The sequence below is a fragment of the Littorina saxatilis genome, unplaced genomic scaffold (assembly GCF_037325665.1).
Source record: "Littorina saxatilis isolate snail1 unplaced genomic scaffold, US_GU_Lsax_2.0 scaffold_574, whole genome shotgun sequence".
NCBI lineage: Eukaryota > Metazoa > Mollusca > Gastropoda > Littorinimorpha > Littorinidae > Littorina > Littorina saxatilis.
This window is the reverse complement of record NW_027128239.1, coordinates 5,001-19,523: the sequence shown is the minus strand read 5'-3', so window position 1 is coordinate 19,523 and position 14,523 is coordinate 5,001. Positions and strand designations below refer to the sequence as shown.

The window sequence follows — 14,523 nt, the reverse complement described above, 5'->3', positions numbered from 1 at the left end:
AGGACGACGAAGACTTGGAGCGCCAGAAATGTTGGAAGAGTGGGTCACGTCACAATAATATTAAATGCACAGAAGACACACACGCAAAGTTAATACATTTTGTGATCGGCGAAAATGGCACTAAATTACATAACGATTGGGCCATAATCGATAAGTCGAAGCAAGGACACAAAACACGAGAGAAATTACGAAGAACAATTGGTCAGGCAGCATTTGTCTCATGACAGTGTCAAATGAACATTATGAATAAAATGTAGAGGCTCATGTACGGAACATGCCTGGTTGTCTTAATAAATTCTTGTACAGTTATGAATATGGTCTGATTGACATTCCGGGAATATTGCGGGATGCCTTTCAATAATATTTCAATAAACTTATAATCAGTTATCAATTGACAATAATCGTACATCTCTACACAAGGGTCAATGCAACAAATAGTGCTCAGCAGTCTCCCTTGGGTAACCGCACTCACATTTGGGGCATTCCTTGAGGTGCCGCTGACATAAATCAAAATTCAAATCACTCATACCAATACGCAGTCTGCAATTATGGACTTTTTCAAATCTATCTCCAAAATAATAATGACATGGTACTTTAAAATCAACGTTGATTGCAGTAAAGTAATTGACTGACAATTAGGGTTGTATGTGGGGTGCCTAAAATTTGAACTTTTCTTATTCCCGAATATTTTTTGTGGGCGCAGAAGCACGGGGCAAATGGTATTGTTTTTTTCTGGAGGGGGATCAGACAATATAAAACCAATTAGAGGCCGAGTTGCCTGACAGAAAGGCCAATTCTAGCCCCAGTCCATGCCGGTTACATGTAATTAGCTATGCACACATTTGAGATCGATACCCAACCTTACTGAGCATCAGTTCTTTGCGTTATTTTAATTTTCTTGTTTTTCTTTAAAATAAAAAAGGGAATGGTTTTATTGATGTCATTTTATTATGTCATTATCTAGTCAGCATAAATGACTTTTGTGGATACAGGAGAAAGTGTTAAAATGTGAAGATTTCAAGTGTGGTTTGTGGTCATCTGCTCAGTTGACCACTTACAATGTTGTTTCATTTGATGATAAGTTTTGTTTGGTGGTCCCGCTTGAATGTGACAGTAAGTTGTACAATGTTACTCTGTGTGTGTGTGTGTGTGTGTGTGTGTGTGTCATGTGTGTGTGTGTGTGTGTGTGTGTGTGCGTGCGGGGGTGTGTTTGTGTGTGTTGGTGTGTGTGTGTGTTTGGTAACCGGCTTTGTACAGCGGGACCACCTTATTTTGTCATGTATTTTTATTCATTCTGGAGCTTTATTAAATAAACTGCCCATTTCAATCACAACTCTGGTCTGGTCTTATTGTCAGTGTTGCATAAATGATTGTATGTGAGCTTGTGAACATACAAAGAAAAAAGAAAGAAACATTCTGTGTCGAAATATCTTGACTAAAAATCAGGCGGAAGACTACACCTGTTGCATTTCCTATTATGCTCAGGCAATTATAACTGAGGGCGGAAGCGACAATGATTCGTTTTCCCCCCAGATAACATTAATTTGTAGAGACGGAAAAGGAACACGCACATTCTGGAACTGATTTGTGTAAATAACTGAGAGGGTGTTTTGTCTGTTTTGTGAAACGGTCCTCACACATTTGCAAAGTTCCACAGTTAGGCAGCTGAATTAAAGCATTACATAATGCATAGTGTAAACTCTAGGCCTACTTCAAGGTCTTATTACTTCAAGATGCATACACGTGCTGTTGTATCTGTTAGTGCTTGCCGGACACCAGTGCTGATTAAAATGGCTTAGATTGTTACTAATTTGAAACTACAGTATGTCCTTTTACGCGTTGTGGCAACTGAATTTTGTTGGTACCGATGATTTATACAAAGACTTTTATCACAGGTTTCTTCCATATCAAACATTTATACTTACCTTCAAGTTCGAGTTTACCTTTACTTTCACGAGGAGAGTCTGTGTGTGTGTGTGTGTGTGTGTGTGTGTGTGTGCGTGCGTGTGTGCACGCTTAAATATTCTTGATTTTTGAACATAAGCAGTTTATCTGTCATGGAGTTGTGTGTGTTTTCATGTCTGCGTGTTCTTTTCCCCCTCCTTCCTCCTCTCGGCAGTCCGGCTTCAGTCATTTTATTCCTCCCCTCAAAGCAGACAGCAGCATTGTGTTAATGTTCAGAACTTTGCCAGGTTTTTTGTTTGTTTGTTGTGCTTCTTTAATTTAGGTTTGTTGTTTGTTTAAAACACTCAAACATACGCACACATCCACACGCACACTTTTACTTTTTAAGTTATAATAAGTATTGCATTCAGCCACGGTTTTTTTTCTCAGTTGATATTCTGATTTTTGCCATTTTTTTGTGTAATTTGTTTTTGTTGTGCTTGTTTGATGTAGGTTTGGTGTTGTTTGTTTAACACACACTCAAACACACACTAACCAGACACACACACACACACCACCACCACCACCACCACAAGAATAGGTTTACACTCACTTTTTCCTCCACGTTTTAATTTTGGCAATATCATTAACCCAGGATTGCAAAGCAGGGATCATTTGTCAATTTCATAACAACGTACATACAATTTCAGCTGGTCACTTCAATAAAATGTGCATCACCACAGGTTTCTGCTGGAATGACAGTGTCTTATCTGTCAACACAAAATACACACACACAAAATGAGTGTGATGCTGTATGCCTCCTAACAGATCCTAACTTCACCCTCCAAACCTCCCTGCAGATGTATGTTCTGTGCACAAAAATAACCTTTTAAAATATACAAAATGCAGACGACATTTCTACATTTGTAGTTGTGCTGCAGACCTGTTTACCCCCATAAGTGTTTTGGAGTAATGCTCAGCCCCAAAAATAGTAATCCTGGTACAAAAATAGTAATCATCCAGCATTCGTCGCCAATTACAACGCACATGACAACTGTGTCTGCGAAACGCAATCATGCACATATATCCATCATTCACAAACAAAACACATCAGTCAGTTTTTGTAGTCATCATAATGTCAAAGAAGATTACATCAAAAGCACATGCATCACTTCTTCTTTTTCTTTTGCTCGTAGTAGGCCTTTTTCAGTGTGTCAAGCGCTTCTCTACTGTACTTGCGCTTGCTGAAGGTACTGAACTTGTCAAATTCAGGTGCACGGAGCCCCTGGGGCTTTTAGTCATACCTCAGGCAGCTATCTGTTAGAAGAACTACCAAGTTTCATTGACTTGCACCCAAAGAGTCAAGAACTGCGATTTTTTTACGAATCAATTTCGTACTCGGACCCGGCTGGTCTTGACCTATTTTTGGATCTAAATTTAGATCAGGTAGATCACCACATCATGCACAAAAAGACACGTCACTAGCAAACTATGTCAGACATCATCATGAGTTTGTATAAAACAAAATGGAGGCCGGAATCACTCAGTTGAATCGAACTCCGACCAAACACCACGTAATAACTAGGTTAATTTATGCACTCGCGTGAACAAGAAACTGTCGAGCTTCACAGATGTCGTCGTTGGGTAGTTTTACTACCATAGGAGGATTTTTGAACTGTAAATGCACTCAGCTGCAACAAAAACGCAAAACGAAGGCTGTAAGCTGCACTGTGCCTTTAAGTAGCTCAACACAATGATCGCAGCCCAGGGTGCTAACACAGTTTGGAAGGTCAAGGTTTTATAGTATGCTTCACTAACGGGATCTTATAAAAAAAGCTAAAACATTTACCACTGAAGAAAAACCATCTCTGAACAATTCAAAATTGTCACACTACTAGTTTTACATTTTAAGGATCTTGCCTAGTGCACATCTTTTTATTATGAAACATTTGTATTGTAAACAAAAGAAAACACAATGTCTTGTGATCTGTAAATGTTCTTAATACAGGGAACTTTATACATTGTTCAAGTGAAGTACTGTACAGCCTATTTAGCTTGTTCATTTTCTCCCTATAATCTGCTACAATTCAATAAACTGCTGTAAACTTGTGTGCCCTTAAAGTAGATTTATGTCCTTCTGTGTGGGCACCTTCTTCTTCTTCTTCCTCTTCAGTGTTCAGTGTTTGCATTTGGATGTGTGCTCTCTGGCCAAGTCTTGTTGCACAGGGGTACGGGTGGCAAGAAAAGGCCACCCTCTCAGAACGTGTTGCAGAGTCTGTTCTTCCTACCCTAGCCACAGTCGCACGCTGTAGGTGCAAAACCTATCCTTTTGATGTGTACCTTCAGACAGCAGTGTTCTGTGCAAAGGCGAAAGATGGCTGTCTGTTCTGCGTGAGTAAGATGGGGCTATGGTCTTGAATGAGCTGGTAGCTGTCTGTCTTTTAAAAAAAAAAAAAATAGACATCAAAGAAGCTGCAGCACCAGCCAAGTGTTGACTGTTTTCTTTATGTGTAACCTGGTCCTGGCAGTAGCTGTTGTCCATCTGTAAACAAGCAAGATCATTATTATAATATATTGATGGTGTATTTGTTTTACCCAAAAGACGATTAAAATAACATTTAATTTTTGTTTTAGTTATGTGGCATACATGCAGTGGAACGATCATATCTTGTGATATCTTCCCTCTGAGAAAAAAACTACTATTCAAAATGTACTTTTACATACTTTTTTGTTAACTTAGGCTTTTGAAGATCCACATCCAATCCTGCCACAATGTAGGCACAATCATAGGCTAAAATTGTCAGGGTTATTTACCATCGAACTGTCCTCAACATTCTATGCTGACACACACACATGCACACACACACTGGCACAGACACATAACTTGACTTCACTTAGGAAGGTTATGTGATGCTTAAATCATTTGTCTTGCCACTAGTTCATCACAAGTAACCACTGTGTTTATTGCTGGTATGTGCTTAAATGGAGGGATAGTCTTATCCCATGGTAAAACATTTTTTTTTTTAAAAAGCCTGGCAGGTGATGTGAGATGTGAGCCAAACTGTGTTCACGAAAAGCAGCCGGCCTTTAATAACACAAAGCTGCCTCTGTACACAATTCTGCTTTTACACATGCTATCCCTTAACTTGGATTCATACCAAAAATCAAGCCTGGTTTCATAGGAAACAGTCAGAATGTTGATTCAGCATTTAGAATGATAATCTTATTTCATGTACACGCCTTGGCAAATCTGACAATTAAGTAAGCAGAAGTTTTCTTCACGGGACGGATTTGCTCATTTTATTATGTAGCAATGCACTTCACTTGGTCACATACACCCCCCCCCCCCCCCCCTCTGTGCACAGTGATAGTTTTAAACAAGGAATTCTGTAAACACAGGGGTGGTCAAATACACCCCCCCCCCTTCCCTCTGTGCACAGTGATAGTTTTAAACAAGGAATTCTGTAAACACAGGGGTGGTCAAATACACCCCCCCCCCCTTCCCTCTGTGCACAGTGATAGTTTTAAACAAGGAATTCTGTAAACACAGGGGTGGTCAAATACACCCCCCCCCCCCTTCCCTCTGTGCACAGTGATAGTTTTAAACAAGGAATTCTGTAAACACAGGGGTGGTCAAATACACCCCCCCCCCCCTTCCCTCTGTGCACAGTGATAGTTTTAAACAAGGAATTCTGTAAACACAGGGGTGGTCAAATACACCCCCCCCCCTTCCCTCTGTGCACAGTGATAGTTTTAAACAAGGAATTCTGCTGTAAACACAGGGGTGGTCAAATACCCCCCCCCCCCCCCTTCTCTCTGTGCACAGTGATAGTTTTAAACAAGGAATTCTGTAAACACAGGGGTGGTCAAATACACCCCCCCCCCCCCTTCCCTCTGTGAACAGTGATAGTTTTAAACAAGGAATTCTGTAAACACAGGGGTGGTCAAATACACCCCCCCCCCCTTCCCTCTGTGCACAGTGATAGTTTTAAACAAGGAATTCTGTAAACACAGGGGTGGTCAAATACACCCCCCCTTCTTCCCTCTGTGCACAATGATAGTTTTAAACAAGGAATTCTGTAAACACAGGGGTGGTCAAATACACCCCCCCTTCCCTCTGTGCACAGTGATAGTTTTAAACAAGGAATTCTGTAAACACAGGGGTGGTCAAATACACCCCCCCCCCTTCCCTCTGTGCATAGTGATAGTTTTAAACAAGGAATTCTGTAAACACAGGGGTGGTCAAATACACCCCCCCTTCTTCCCTCTGTGCACAATGATAGTTTTAAACAAGGAATTCTGTAAACACAGGGGTGGTCAAATACACCACCCCCTTCCCTCTGTGCACAGTGATAGTTTTAAACAAGGAATTCTGTAAACACAGGGGTGGTCAAATACACCCCCCCCCCTTCCCTCTGTGCATAATAATAACAATAACAATAACAATAACAGCACTTTATTGTCCATTAAAATATTACATAAAAATGGAAATTTTTCTTCGGCACACCCTGTCTGCCTGTAAACGATTATAACAACAATTGTATAGGACGACACACATAAAACATAAAACATAAAAGGGATACAATCAAATATGATATTGCACTATGTAAATTTACCCTCTCATATCACAGGAGTTGGGTTTCACAGCCGAGTAATCACATTACAAATATTTCCCACACACCTTCACATGTACACATTGTTTGTTTTTTCCCAGCCGACCAGCCTCTACGTGATGCGAGAAGAATTTAAAATGGTGACTGCAGAAGGCAGGAATGACTTTTTAAACTGGTTTTTGCGTGCCAAAGGGACCTTATAACGTTTACCTGAAGGGAGAATTTCGAAACAGGGGTTGAGAGGATGGATCGGATCACGGACAATTTTGAGAGCTTTCCGCTTAATGGCAGCTTCGTAGAGACTGGTCAGCTGTCGTTGGGGTAGTGATAGTTTTAAACAAGGAATTCTGTAAACGCAGGGGTGGTCAAATACACCCCCCCCCCTTCCCTCTGTGCACAGTGATAGTTTTAAACAAGGAATTCTGCTGTAAACACAGGGGTGGTCAAATCCACCCCCCCCCCCCCCTTCTCTCTGTGCACAGTGATAGTTTTAAACAAGGAATTCTGTAAACACAGGGGTGGTCAAATACACCCCCCCCCCTTCCCTCTGTGAACAGTGATAGTTTTAAACAAGGAATTCTGTAAACACAGGGGTGGTCAAATACACCCCCCCCCCCCTTCCCTCTGTGCACAGTGATAGTTTTAAACAAGGAATTCTGTAAACACAGGGGTGGTCAAATACACCCCCCCTTCTTCCCTCTGTGCACAATGATAGTTTTAAACAAGGAATTCTGTAAACACAGGGGTGGTCAAATACACCCCCCCTTCCCTCTGTGCACAGTGATAGTTTTAAACAAGGAATTCTGTAAACACAGGGGTGGTCAAATACACCCCCCACCCCCTTCCCTCTGTGCATAGTGATAGTTTTAAACAAGGAATTCTGTAAACACAGGGGTGGTCAAATACACCCCCCCTTCTTCCCTCTGTGCACAATGATAGTTTTAAACAAGGAATTCTGTAAACACAGGGGTGGTCAAATACACCACCCCCTTCCCTCTGTGCACAGTGATAGTTTTAAACAAGGAATTCTGTAAACACAGGGGTGGTCAAATACACCCCCCCCCCCTTCCCTCTGTGCATAATAATAACAATAACAATAACAATAACAGCACTTTATTGTCCATTAAAATATTACATAAAAATGGAAATTTTTCTTCGGCACACCCTGTCTGCCTGTAAACGATTATAACAACAATTGTATAGGACGACACACATAAAACATAAAACATAAAAGGGATACAATCAAATATGATATTGCACTATGTAAATTTACCCTCTCATATCACAGGAGTTGGGTTTCACAGCCGAGTAATCACATTACAAATATTTCCCACACACCTTCACATGTACACATTGTTTGTTTTTTCCCAGCCGACCAGCCTCTACGTGATGCGAGAAGAATTTAAAATGGTGACTGCAGAAGGCAGGAATGACTTTTTAAACTGGTTTTTGCGTGCCAAAGGGACCTTATAACGTTTACCTGAAGGGAGAATTTCGAAACAGGGGTTGAGAGGATGGATCGGATCACGGACAATTTTGAGAGCTTTCCGCTTAATGGCAGCTTCGTAGAGACTGGTCAGCTGTCGTTGGGGTAGTGATAGTTTTAAACAAGGAATTCTGTAAACGCAGGGGTGGTCAAATACACCCCCCCTTCCCTCTGTGCACAGTGATAGTTTTAAACAAGGAATTCTGTAAACACAGGGGTGGTCAAATACACCCCCCCCCCCCCTTCCCTCTGTGCATAGTGATAGTTTTAAACAAGGAATTCTGTAAACACAGGGGTGGTCAAATACACCCCCCCTTCTTCCCTCTGTGCACAATGATAGTTTTAAACAAGGAATTCTGTAAACACAGGGGTGGTCAAATACACCACCCCCTTCCCTCTGTGCACAGTGATAGTTTTAAACAAGGAATTCTGTAAACACAGGGGTGGTCAAATACACCCCCCCCCCTTCCCTCTGTGCATAATAATAACAATAACAATAACAATAACAGCACTTTATTGTCCATTAAAATATTACATAAAAATGGAAATTTTTCTTCGGCACACCCTGTCTGCCTGTAAACGATTATAACAACAATTGTATAGGACGACACACATAAAACATAAAACATAAAAGGGATACAATCAAATATGATATTGCACTATGTAAATTTACCCTCTCATATCACAGGAGTTGGGTTTCACAGCCGAGTAATCACATTACAAATATTTCCCACACACCTTCACATGTACACATTGTTTGTTTTTTCCCAGCCGACCAGCCTCTACGTGATGCGAGAAGAATTTAAAATGGTGACTGCAGAAGGCAGGAATGACTTTTTAAACTGGTTTTTGCGTGCCAAAGGGACCTTATAACGTTTACCTGAAGGGAGAATTTCGAAACAGGGGTTGAGAGGATGGATCGGATCACGGACAATTTTGAGAGCTTTCCGCTTAATGGCAGCTTCGTAGAGACTGGTCAGCTGTCGTTGGGGTAGTGATAGTTTTAAACAAGGAATTCTGTAAACACAGGGGTGGTCAAATACACCCCCCCTTCCCTCTGTGCACAGTGATAGTTTTAAACAAGGAATTCTGTAAACACAGGGGTGGGACTCTCTTGTGATGAAAAAGGAGGAAATCCCTTTTTTTCCAGGGGGTTCGGGGGCATGTTACCCTGAATTTTGGTTAAATGGTACATTAAAATCTGTGCAATCTGACAAAAAAGACATTCTCCACACTCCCCAACCTCCCCCCCCCCCCCTCAAAATTACTATTAGTTATCAGGAGCTTTCAGTCAGCACAATTTAACTCTCAAGCCTCCAGTGTTCTGTTTCATCTCCACGTCTCTCCAAATCATTCAGTCAACAAGTCATAGATATTGTAATGAAATGTGACGCGGAAAAATAGATTACTCCAGCAGAATTCGTAAGTTGTGTCCGCGGAAATCCGCGGAAAAGTCCCACCCCTGAAACAGCACTGCATGGTGCCTTTTCCAGAAATAAATTCATCAAAAAATGTCAACTCACAACAGCAAGAGTCAGTGTGTCGATTGTTCATATGTGACAAAGTTGAGGGATGAGCTTATCCTATGTTAAAGCCTGGCCAGAACTGAGACGGTGACGAGAAGTAGTGTGCCTATAATGACACAATGCTTTCTTCGTAAGCAATTAGATTCAACATCTCAGATCTGGTCAGGCCTATACAAATGCCATCTCTCAACTTGGTCCATACAAAAATCATGAACCTGGCTTAATTCTGTACAGAGTGGGAATTTGTTTTTCTCTTTTTCGAAATCCAAAATAAGCAAAATCAGGTCTTAAAATCAATCAATCAATATGAGGTTTATATCGCGCGTATTCCGTGGGTACAGTTCTAAGAGCAGGGATTTATTTTATCTTTTTATTTTATGCAATTTATATCGTGCACATATTCAAGGCGCATGGATTTATTTATGCCGTGTGAGATCGATTTTTTTTTACACAATACATCACGCATTCACATCGGCCAGCAGATCGCAGCCATTTCAGCGCATATCCTACTTTTTACGGCCTATTATTCCAAGTCACACGGGTATTTTGGTGGACATTTTTATCTATGCCTATACAATTTTGCCAGGAAAGACCCTTTTGTCAATCGTGAGATCTTTAACGTGCACACCCCAATGTAGTGTACATGAAGGGACCTCGGTTTTTCGTCTCATCCGAAAGACTAGCACTTGAACCCACCACCTAGGTTAGGGAAGGTGGGAGAAAATTGCTAACACCCTGACCCAGGGTCGAACTCGCAACCTCTCGCTTCCGAGCGCAATTGCGTTACCACTCGGCCACCCAGTCCAAGTCCAAATGGAGCAAGTCTTAAAATGGGAGTGAATTTACAGATGTTATGAACAAGAAGTCTGCGAAAACAGGGTCATTAATAGGAAGGAGTCTTAGATTGGGGTGTCTTAAAAGGGGCAGGGGTGGAGGCCACTGTAATGACCATGAAATAATCAAAATAATACTATCAGTCATCTTATTCTCTACCAAATTTCTAGAGGTCAAGACAATGATACAGATTATTTACTTGTGTCACTGTTAGTGTCATTCTATGAATAACAGACCGATAGAAAGAGAGCTCTGTGTCTTGTACCTGGGTTCGTGCTCAGTTGCTTGAAAATTGACTTGTCAGAGGTTCTTCTTCAGCCTTACACCAGCCTACAGCGGTAGCTTCTACTTCACCAAACTTTGTTCTGAAACAAAACAAATAAAACATCTTCAGGGTCAAGCATATGTATCAAATCATGATCACACAATTAAACCTTCTTCTTTGGTCAGTACTATTGAAGATTTGTTAATTGTTTCTTGTTCACAAAAGCACTAATCAAAAAATTGCTCCAGGGGCTTGCAACGCAGTACAATATATTACCTTACTGGGAGAATGCAAGTTTCCAGTACAAAGGACTTAACATTTCTTACATACTGCTTGACTAAAATCTTTACAAACATTGACTATATTCTATACAAGAAACACTTAACAAGGGTAAAAGGAGAAACAGAATCCGTTAGTCGCCTCTTACGACATGCTGGGGGGCATCGGGTAAATTCTTCCCCCTAACCCGCGGGGGGTTGTACAAGATAATGAAATAGAGTGAATTTTGAAGTGCATTCATAATTAAAGCCCAATCATGTGGTTTAACCTACCTAGTCTTGAAAAGCCTGTCCGAGGAAACAGATCAAGCACCCTTCCGCAGACCTTCCTGACGGAAGAGTCTTGGTTGTAACCGCTCACTTTCTAAAGTAGTCCATAAGCAGTTCCATGTGCCTATGTTATCACTGTAACCAGCTCCTTTGTGTACCTGTGATCTGGATGAGCTGCAACACATAAAACTTTCATATGAACACTATGTCAAGTATACCAGTTAGCATCCATCAAACACTGACTGACTGAGGAGCATCACAAGATCTGTTCTAAGGAGGTAACAACTATTGTCACAAAGTGTTTATGATACAGCTGCAGGCACATGGCACTGAGTGGTCAATTGGTGAGGGGGGGGGGGGGGGGGCAGAAGTTCTGCTCAGTCTTGTCTGCTGATACTACACTTTGTGGTGGTGTAAGGCAGGGAATCACACCCCAACCACTGGCCCCGCCCACCTGGTGTCGAGTGCCTGTGGATACATCAGTCCCAGTCATGGCTGGCCCCCGGTTGACAACTGCCATGTACGTCATGTACGGGTACATTTACTTTGCAGTACAGATTAGTTTTCAATAGCAATGACATCATGGACGCACACCTGCCCAACGCAGACAAGGACAGCAAAATCAGGGACCAAACGTGATAAAGAGTAACTAATCGTCACAAACATCAAAATGCTTTGCATTTCTTGACCAGATAACAATCATTTCTGGGCAATTGAAGATTATTATTCCACCTACAGGCTATCACCCCCATGGCTGTTACTTGTAACACATTTCATTTCTTAAAATATGTTTTGTAAAGTAATACTGTAGTTAATAGATTTCTCTGAAAGGCACATTCCTTCTCATGAAAACAATTTGGCTCACCGTCTAAGATCTGGTCAGGCTTTAAAATGGGATAAGACATGATCTCTTAACTTGTTCACATACCCACAATGAACGGTCTGGTTGCTCTCTGCGCCAAGTGCGATTGTGTTATGAATAAATGCTGTAAAAGCTACAACTGTACTAGCTCATTTAAAAAAAAAAATCACAAAATGTCACTTCACCACAGCAAGCAAACAGTGTGTTTATTTCTGGTATAGAACAGACACACACATACACACACACACACACATACACCAAAGCAACACAAAAGCCCAAAACATGCCTACCATCTAAATGAGGAATCCAGTTCCAACTGTCTTCTGCCAATATAACACTGCCAGAGACACCATGGTGTAGAAAGTCAGTTTAAAGAGAGACTACCTGAAAGAAAAATGATACAATAATAATAAAACACCCAGTGCAATAGACATACTTGCTCGTTAAAGGCTTACTTTACCATGTAAAAACATTTTGCTTCACAGTCTCAGATCTTGTCAGGCTTTTACTTGGGATAAGATCATCCCTCTACTTGGACGAATAGCAACATAGATCAGCTTGAATGCTCTCTGTGCAGAGTGGTTTTTGTTTGTTTGTTAAAGAATTAGTTTTGTTAACAACACTTGGTACCTTTTTGTGAAAATATTTCATCACACATTTTAACTCACCACAGCAAGCAGTCACTGAATATATAATTTTTTGTATGTGGCCAAGATGAGGGATTCCATGTTAAAGCATAGCCACATTATACTGTAGTGACAAGGCAAGTGGGCCTTTAAATTGTAAACTGATATATTGTGCATTTTGACTTCTTCATAAATTATAACCCTGATGCAGGCAGTCATCAGTACATGTAGTGGTTTAGTCCCTTGAATGAGAAAAGAATGACTTTGCAAGAAAGAAACTTGGAGTCAAAGTCAAAATACCCTTTAAATTACAAACTATAGTCTAGATTCCACAGGGTTTGAAGTTAGAAAGCTCTGAAAATAACTCTGCTATTTGAAATTGACTAATAGTATTAACTTATACCGCCATACATGATACACATGTACAGACAAATGAACTAAGGCTTGTGAAGATCCATAATCCTGCTACACAAAGACACAATCATTCAGAGGTTGAAATTGCCAGGGTCATTTTCCATCCCCATGTAGCCTGGATTTAATTACTGGCATGTTTTTCAGTTAAAGAGATGTGTCACTCAGAATGACAGGAGATGGTTCACTCAATGCAGAGCATAATATAACATTGATTTCTTCATGCCATCTGATTTGCAGTTGAATTCACAGGGCGAGAAAAATTCTAGACTGTCCTCAACATTCTATGCTGACTGTAAATTGTAATTATATAATACATCCACCCTAGCTAACTGGTACACTAATCACTTGCTCTGGCTTACTTCTTTTTCCAACATAATAAATCTGTTATTTGTACTTTAGCCTTTTGTGGTAAAATATTCTCATTACCACCAGTTGCACTCACAAGCTATTGCACTAGTGTATTTTGGAAATGATCAAAGGACTTACTTGTGTTCTACAACAGCACCATGTCAGTGTTGCGGGAAGAATGAGGCAGGGCTTGGTAATAACTGAGACCTGCAAGTAAACAGAACATATTTAGAATCCCAGCATGTGTTATAATTTGTGTATATTTATATTATAAGGTCTTACATTGCAATAACAAACACACACACACACATGCACACACTCATTCAATGTGCTCTATGTGCTAAGAATAAGAGTGATTGTTTAATGAATTAACGCTGAAGAAGCTACTAGTTGCTTAAACACATTCATAGCAAAATGTCACTTGATCACCACATCAAGCACACTGTATCTTCATTTCTGGTTGTATACATTGTATGCAAGTGGAGGGATGATCTTATTCCATGTAAAATCCTAGCTCAGCTGATCTCTCTCAACTTGGATTCATACCAAAAATCAGGAGCCTGGGTGTTTCTGTTCAGTGGGCATTTCCCTATTTGTTTTATTTGAATGCATTTCTTAAAAAGAACACTTCCTCTGCATAGCCGTCAGGATGTTGGTTCCACCTTTAGGAATGTGTCTTAGTGGACGGACAATCTTATTCCATGTACATGTTCCATTCCTTCGTGCATTATGTGATTCTACTGTATTTTAGTCATAAACAATGACCTTCATTCTAATAAGAAGAGTATTACCTTTCACCTCGGACGTGTCAACTCATATTTTGCCGCTGAGTCGGTGGACAGTTGCTGGAAACCGAGTCCGTCGTCACACTTCGGGCTTTGGCAACTAAGTTCACTTTGCGGGTCTTTCCCCTTGTAACACCATACTTGTTCGATCACAGTTTCTTTGTTCATCGGCCGAAGCAGGCCCCTCCTTCGCTCCCGTCTCGGCCACAGTTTCCTCAGTGCAGTCGGGCATGAGAGCCCGCCCTTGAACGCACTCTCCCCTGTACCGCATAGTTTTAAACCTCCCCACCTTTTTAATCTCCCTGTTTGCCGGAGCTAACCACTATCGGTAA

The 14,523-nt window shown here is 40.9% G+C and overlaps 1 long non-coding RNA gene across 1 annotated transcript in view; it reads right to left on the bottom strand.

Annotated features, from left to right (window-relative positions):
* Positions 1-2,493: 2,493 nt before the first annotated feature.
* The window catches only part of LOC138956615 (uncharacterized), a 12,457-nt gene continuing 427 nt past the window's right edge, over positions 2,494-14,523 (bottom strand). Inside the window, exons 1-6 of the long non-coding RNA XR_011452724.1 lie at positions 14,198-14,523; positions 13,545-13,613; positions 12,309-12,402; positions 11,160-11,330; positions 10,609-10,708; positions 2,494-4,426 (exon numbers count right to left, since the gene is read on the bottom strand). The exon at positions 14,198-14,523 is cut by the window's right edge and continues 427 nt beyond it. This is a non-coding gene — a long non-coding RNA (uncharacterized lncRNA). The remainder of the gene's footprint in view (positions 4,427-10,608; positions 10,709-11,159; positions 11,331-12,308; positions 12,403-13,544; positions 13,614-14,197) is intronic.